The sequence below is a fragment of the Octodon degus genome, unplaced genomic scaffold (assembly GCF_000260255.1).
Source record: "Octodon degus isolate 3935 unplaced genomic scaffold, OctDeg1.0 scaffold00096, whole genome shotgun sequence".
Classification (NCBI taxonomy): Eukaryota; Metazoa; Chordata; class Mammalia; order Rodentia; family Octodontidae; genus Octodon; species Octodon degus.
The window spans coordinates 3,220,027-3,228,477 of NW_004524672.1; the positions used below are offsets into that span (position 1 = coordinate 3,220,027).

General features: G+C 39.2%; 1 pseudogene; it reads left to right on the forward strand.

The window, feature by feature from the left end:
* Nucleotides 1–1,041: 1,041 nt before the first annotated feature.
* On the forward strand, nucleotides 1,042–2,820 carry LOC101587068 (annotated as a pseudogene).
* The last annotated feature ends 5,631 nt before the right edge of the window (nucleotides 2,821–8,451 follow it).

Consider the following 8,451-nt stretch of genomic DNA (forward strand, 5'->3'; position numbering starts at 1 on the left):
ATGTTTTATTTCTTCATTTTTATTTATTCAATTTACTTTTTCTATTTCTATTTTCCCTCTGTATGTATTCCAAAGGCAAGCATTTGTTTGACGTGCATCCTATTTTATAAAGCTTCATTTTTATGTCCTTTAATCCACACAAGTTATACTGTTCTAAATGTTTCATCATTTTTATTATATTTTCCATCAAGTGCTGTATTTCTGACACCCCCTCATCCTCCTGTATTGATCTAGTTTGCGGTTCCTCACATTGTCTCAGTTTCCTATTGCTGTATTAATTACCGCAGTTATAGCAGTTTGGCACAATACAAATGTATTCTTTTGCAGTGCTGGAGGTCAGAAATCCACAGTGATCTTACTGGCCTAAAATCAAGGCATTGGCAACATGGCAATTTTTTTCTGGATGCTCTAGGGGAGAAACTGCAAATGTGTCTTTTCCAACTTCCAGGGCTGCCCACAATTTTTGGCATGTGTCACCTTTCGCTCCTCATAGCCAACAGCGGAGGCTGGATTCTTCCTCACATTCCGTTACCCTCACACAGCTGCCTCCCAGTACTTTGAAATTCTTAGTGGTCTGGAATCCTTATAAAGCAGCAGATGGACCTCTTTGGATACCCTCGAGTTAACTTTTTTTCCAAACTGTCCAATTCTAGGACCCCAGATCTCACTCTTCATATATTTTAGAACACTTGAATGGAGCCAAATAACTCTCCGAGGGAAAGAAAATGAAGAGATAGTGAGAGTGGAAGGGAAAGAAGGAACAGGGATGAGAACATGGAGTTGGGTGTGTAATGTGCACGTGCCTACTTCACACGAGGAATGCAAACCTTAGGTACTTTGTGCAAAACCGAGGAAGGGGATCAAGAGATGGGGGGCATGGAGTCAGGATAAGAAAAGAAATAAGAGGTATTGAATATGTGAACCAGTTTCCCACAAAGTATGTAGATGGAAGGTACTCCACACAAGTGTGAATAAACTAAAATTCCAAAGAAAATAGTGTCAATAAAAATTTTAACACTTTCTCACAGGGTTATTGGAGAGATGGCAACAGTGCAGGGGGCTGAGGTGAAAGTGGACACCTAGCTGAAACTGAGTGAAAATGAGCTAAAAAGATGCCTGAAGGCCGAGAAGAAAGTGGCAGAGAAGGAGGCCAAGCAGAAAGAACTCAGTGAGAAACAGCTAAGCCAAGCTACTGTGGCTGCCACCAGTCACACTACTGACGATAATGTGGGTGCCAAGGAAGAGAGTCTGGACCCAAATCAATACTACAAGATCCACAGTCAAGCAGTGTACCAGCTAAAGGTCAGTGGCAGGGATCTGTACCCACACAAGTTCCACATAGACATCTCACTCACCCACTTCATTGAGGAATACAGTCACCTGCAGCCTGGGGATCACCTGACTGACACCACCTTGCAGGTGGCAAGGTAGTAGAATCCATGCTAAAAGAGCTTCCAGGAGGAAGTTCATCTTCTGTGACATCTGAGGAGAGGGAGTCAAGATGCAAGAAATGGTCAATTCCAGAAATTATAAATCAGTGGAAGAATTTATTCATATCAACAACAAACTGCATCGGGGAGACATCATCGGAATTCAGGGGAATCCTGGGAAAACCAAGAAGAGTGAGCTGAGCATCATCCCCTATGAGATCACACTGTTGTTCCCCTGCCTGCACATGTTCCCTCACCAGCAGTTCGACCTCAAAGATAAGGAAACATGTTACTGACAGATACTTGGACCTGATGCTGAATGACATTGTGAGGCAAAAATTTATCATCCACTCTGAGATCATCACGTATTTAAGGAGTTTCTTGGATGAGCTGGGATTCCTGGAGGATGAAACTGCAATGATGAATGTCATCCCAGGAGGAGGGCTGGCCAAGCCTTTCATCACTTACCACAGTGAGCTGGACATGAGCTTATACATGAGGATTGCTCCAGAGCTCTACCATAAGATGCTAGTGGTTAGAGGCATTGACCGACATTGATGCCAGTTCTGGAATGAAGGAATTCATTTGACTCAAAATCCTGAGTTCACCACCTAGGAGTTCTACATGTCCTATGCAGACTATCAGGATCTCTTGGAAATCATGGAGAAGCTGGTTTCAGGAATGGTGAAGAGCGTATAGGCAGCCACAAGATCATCTGTCACCCAGGTGGTCCTGAGGGCCAAGCCTGTGAGATGGACTTCACCCCTCCCAATCAGAGAATCACTGTGGTAGAAGAGCTGAAGAAAACTCTAGGGGTGAAGGTGCCTGAAACCAACCTCTTAAAAAACAAGACACTCACAAAATTTTTGATGATATCTGTGTAGCAAAAGCTGTTGAATGCCCTCACCTCGGACCACAGCCAAGCTCCTTGATAAGCTTGTCAGGCAGTTCCTGGAAGCGACGTGCATCAACCCTACGTTCATCTGTGATCACCCACAGATCATCGGCCTGTAAGCTAAATGGCATTGCTTTAAAGAGGGTGTGACAGAGCGCTTTGAGCTCTTCGTCATGAAGAAGGAGGTGTGCAATACTTCCGCTGAGCTGAATGATCCCATGAGGCAGCGGCAGGTGTTTGAAGAACAGGCCACTGCCAAGGCTGCTGGTGACGAGGCCATGTTCACTGATGAGAACTTCTGCACAGCCTGGGAGTGCGGGCTGCCTGTCCCCAATGGCCAGCTGGGGCGTGGGCATGGACCGAATCACCATGTTTCTCACAGACTCCAACAACGTCAAGGAAACACTCCTGTTTCCTGCCATGAAGCCGCAAGATAAGGAGACTGTGGCAAGCACTGACACACTGGAGAGCACAACGGTTGGCACTTCTGTCTAGAAAATAATTCCATCTCCTACAACTCAGGCATCTGCAGTTTTGCAAAAAGATCAAGCCTGTGAAAGGATTCTTGTGTGTAGTCATCCGTGTGACCACAATTTCGTTCAGTCAACAGAAGCAAGAAGAGGAATTAAGAATTTCTTTTTACTCCTTCATACCAAATAAACCATTTGTTTCTTGAAAAAAATAAGTTATACATTGGTAAAAGTAATGAAATTACAAAGCATCTTAATTCAATTTAATAAGAATGTTTAAAATAATAATAAAATCAAGAGCCCTTGTGATTATATTGGGTCCCTTAGATAATCCAGGATAACAATATCAATGCTGATATTGTTAAGCTCAAGTGATTAGCTTTCTTAACCCGTATTTGCAACCCAATCTTAATCCCGTATACAGCCTTACAGCTCTTTACAACCTAGCATAGTAATTTCACTGGTTACAGAAGCTAGATATTGATGTCTTTGGAGGATTATTATTCCACTTGCCCCACATGGTACTGTATCCCATTAGCTTTCATCTATTATGCTCTTTCTGCCTCTAGAGTACAGTTCCACTTTCTCAGCTGAGTACTATAAAAGATACCACGACAAATTACATTTTGTATTATTATACTGCATATTACCTTTGAAGTAATTTGTTTTATAGTTACCTTCTATGTCTCCTTTTATTGAGTTTCTGTGTGCACATATGTTTAATTCGGTTTGATGTTGCTAGACTGGTTTCCGGTATATACCATAAGTCAAGCAATCACCTTTTTAAATTCTCCTTATTTTACTGATGCTTATTGTTATTGAATCCCCATGTCTCTTCCACGTTTGTTGGGCTTTTAAGCTTCCTGAATTGCAAATTTTGCTCTTATTCTTTGCCCACACTAGAACTGAAGTTTCTAACTCATTCTTGTTGATCTGTAGAGATACTTGATTTTTTAAATTCATAGTTCTTTCTAGTCCTAAATACAGCACATCCCTTCTCCCAGACTGTCACATACGAGTCTTAGAGGCCTGTTATTGGGAACAAATGTTGTACTGAGACGTAATTAGTTCTTCAAATTGTCCCTCAATGATTTGTAATGATGGAGTTTCTGTTAAGAAATCTACACTCTATTATTAAAATCTTTCTAACATGTTGTATTTTGAATTTTCTTTACTACTATTCACATTTACCTTCTTTTAGTACATTTTGAAATCCATCTTTGTATATTAAGTAGAAATCCAGGATTTATTTTTTCCTTAGACTTCCATGTGTTCTCAAGACCATATACTTAAAATTAAGTCCTTTTTTCATTGATTTTTGGTGTCAAATATATAATTTGCAAATTCACTTTCACAAGTGTATGTGGTCCCGAGTTCTTCTTCACTTTGCGATATGTCCTTTGCATTGCTAATGTCCTCTATTCCTATGCCTTTTACCATTTGCCTTCATATTGAAAAGAGTAAGTCACCTATAACTCTGTGTAAAGTTTTTAGGACTAGATTGTTGCTAAGTTTTTTTTTAAAAAACATTATTTTTTAAAATGTATTTTTACAGGGACTCACTACAGATCAGACTCATAGTGATCCTCCTGTTTTTAGCCTCCCAAGCGCTGGGATTACAGGCACGCACCACTACACCCAGTCTCAGTTACCATCTAAGCATGCCCTGGGGGTGGGTGAGGCATGGTCCCTATGTCTGCCTAAGCAGGTGCTTTAGTCGCCTGAGCTATCTGGCTGGCCCTGGTTGCTAAGTTTGAACATAAATGTTTTGCTTACCGGTAATATCTTGCGAGACAGAAATTGTTTGGCAAATCTAATTTTACTGAGGAAATTAGTTTATTCAGTTTGTTTGAGAAATAATCAGTGTTAGATAGCTATGTCAAATAATAATAGCGATGACAAACAATAATAATGATGATAGCAATGTCAAATAAGAGTGTGAGGGCTAATACTACTGAGGACACTAGTTGATTCCACTTGCTTGATTAATAATGAGATAGCATCTGTAACAGTTTTAACTGTAACAATTTTAACACATTCAGATAAAACACACAGAAAATTAATAAGCTTTTAACTCTACATGTAAATGTTTTGGGTAGTTTTGTTTGTAAGATCAATTTCTAATAAAAATGATTCATATATATAAATTTTAATTTTAACAAGATTACTAATTTTACAGTGTTTTATTTTTTAATGAACAGCTTGATGTGGACAAATTATAATAAAGTAGGAATGGCAGAAATTGACAGTTAAGAGCCAGAGTCTTGGACTCCACAAGCCAATGTCAGATCTTACTTTTACAACTTAGTGGTTTAAGCCCAGGTAAATTAATTGATCTTTCTGTGCCTCCATTAGCTCAGCAATAAAATTTAGATAATTCCAGGATTATGATAAAGGTGAAATTAGATACTGAATGTTAACTACCAAGCAAGTAGTCAGTAAATGCTAAGTTGAAGTTATTATTGCAGCAATATTATTAATCTAATAAAACACATTCATCTCATAAAACTGAATATTGAAATTATATATGACAAAGTTTATGATTTCATCCCAAGTTTGTCACTCTTAGTATTATTTTAATTGCTTTAGATCATTATTGCAATAGGTACAATCTTTTCTATCACCCCCTTTTTTTCCAATTCTCAGACAATCTCACAAGCCAATATTTCCTGTTTCTAGCTACTCTGTTGTGACAATTTCTCAACTAGTCTCCATTCTCGCCTATTCAAACCATTCTACATGATTTGGTTTGAAGAGTGTTTGTTAGGTCCTGAAAGCAGCACTCTCTCAAAGTACAAGGTGAAGCTGCCTTAGCAATCCAAGTTCACACAGTCTACGATAACACACCCTCTTTGTTTTTCTTTTAAGCGTGTGTGTGTGTGTGTGTGTGTGTGTGTGTGTGTGTGTGCAGGATCTCACTACATAGCTCAGATTAATAGTGATCCTCCTGACTTCTGCCTCCCTAGTTCTGGGATTACAGACCCGCACCAACACACCCAAACTCCACCAACTGCTCAGTGTGTGCTGGGGTGGGGCCAGGGTGGCATGCAGTGCCAGGGATCGAACATTGGCCCCTGAGCTTACCTAAGCAAGCCAGCCCTGACACACCTTCTTTGAATTAATGTTGCTCTGTTAACCTCCTATGATGAAGTCAGTGCCCAGCCTTTTCTCCTTGCTATTTCTTTCTTCTTTTCATAAGAACATTGTCTCTCTTCCTTCTGCACAGGTTGAGTTCAAGGTTCAGATCCAACTACTTCTTCCCTGCTTCCCTCCCTTTGGGTGTTCTTATCCCCTTCTATTCCTGTCCCTATTGTTTGTGTGCAGGTCCAAGTATTTTTGTAATTGTGCACAAGGCAGTTGTGACCCACCATGTCATCAAGCTCAAAGATGTGAATACTGGATGAATGAATTCAGAGCCAAGAAGACATAAATGACAGTAAAGGTGAAAGGATAGAAGGAAAACAGAAAAAGATGACCTCAAAAGGGTTGCAACGTAAATTAGAATGACAAAGTTGTGCTGTTTGCATAAAACAGCAGAGAAGAGGTTGTCATTATGTTTCTCCACCTCCTGCATGTTTGAGACATTTTTGTGAAGAAGATATGTTACCTAGAGTCATGTCCCAGAAGTTGCGTCTCTAAACGTTGAAGTCCTACACTAGTTTCAGTGACACAAACCCACAATCCCAGCTACTTGGGAGTCACAGGCAGGAGTACAGTGAATTTGAGGGCAGGCTCTGTGACATGGCAGGATCTCATCTCAAAATTAAAAATAAAAATAAAAGTATAAAATAAAATTGAAAGTACTGTACTATTTGCACTACACTTTCAACCATTTAGCATCTTGCTCAGAGAGTAAACTTAGTTCTGGCCATTATTCACATAATTAATTCTGCCATACTCCTTTAGCATCTTTTAAGTCTTTCAAAGTTCTTCCAAGAGGAATACATTTTCTCAGGACTTTACCTGGTTTGTTCAATGTTTTGAGTGTACCTAAAGTCATCTTATTACAGATGTATTAAAAGTTCATGCTTTTTATCTCTTCTTACAGAGAGGAATAATCCTTGTCTCTTTGGGCAGGAGAAGATGACGAGTGGTGAGAAGAGAAAATAAATTGCTCAAGCAAAGAAGAACAGCTGTTCTTAGAAACTCATGACAAGGCTGAGAGATTTCCGTGGATTTTTTTTTTCTACAAAATAACCTTACATATGCAGAGTTTTACTTTTCCTTGAACCACTAAAAGTGAGGGCATTCATTTATGTACATGTAGAAATACCTCCTTATATAAGTTTTCTACTGCTGAAAGTCAGGAGTACAAAATCCAGTTTTCTGAGTGACAGCTCTTATTTCCTCCTACAGGAGTCGGGGACACTTTCTTTCTGTGCTAACTTTTGACCTCTCACTTCTACCCTCACATCTCCTATGCCCTATTCTAGAATTAAATCTTCCTCTGTCTCCTTCTTATAGGGATGTGTGCAGTTACACTTAGGACATCCAGAGTGACCTTTCCACCTTTGTCCTGTATTGTAGCATCTCCGCAGTATCCCTTTTGACACCTACGGCAACATTCACAATTCCAAGGATTGGACCTGGATACCTCTGGAAGACATTATTCAGCCAAATGCACAAATCTTATTTCATAATCCACCATTGTCATTACATCAATAAATTCACTTATTTAAAATTTAGTGAAATACATGATAAGTACATTTAAAGCAAACAAGTCTCTTTTTTAAAAAAACAACTCTCTAGTGTAATAGTAATAACTTTATGCTTTTGGAAGGGGAGCTGGTGACAGCCATAGATTAGAATATTCCTTTGAAATGTTTTGATATTTTTGGAATTCTTGTTTGTGTATAAATGAGAATTATGCATTATCCACATTTACATGTTATCTATATCTATTTCTATATTTATGTCTATGTCTATTACTATATCTATACATCTACGCATTATGTATATATCTCATCTATATCTATATCATCTATATCTATATGTCATCTGTCTTTACTATGTCTAGCTCATCTAGCCATAACTGTATATCTGTATCTATCTATCTATCTATCTATCTATCTATCTATCTATCTATGCCCTTTTCTAACCCCCAAATGCTGATTCTTGTTTATTCTGTGGAGCCAGGGTCTGTCTGCATACTGATTTCTAAGGCCCTTCTCCAAGCCTAATGTATTCCAGCATGCAAAACTATTCTGTACCCCTAGCTTTGGCTTAGGCTGACTTAACTGGTTAATTAAAATATCTTATTTTGGGATAGTTGCAAATGCAACTTTTGAACAACTTCATTGAGAAAAACACTGTACATCAAAATAAGGACTTCCTCAGCCTTCCTGCCTCATCTTTACATTGGAAGTAAGTGCAACTTCAGCAGCATGTGTACTTCAAGTGTCCAACGTCTTCTAGCATTTATAGTTCTTAGGATAAAAGCTAAGAATTAAAATTCTAGCACAAGGGCTGGGGATTCAATACCCAGGCCTGCCTCGGGGGTGCACTGAGACAGGAATTGAGACTGGGCGTGTTGATGCATGCCTGTAATCCCAGTGCTTGGGAGGCTATAAACAGGTGGGTCATTAGGAATCCCATTTAATAATGAGACCCTGAATACCCAGTAGACTCTTCCCTAAAAATACAAAAAAAAAAAAAA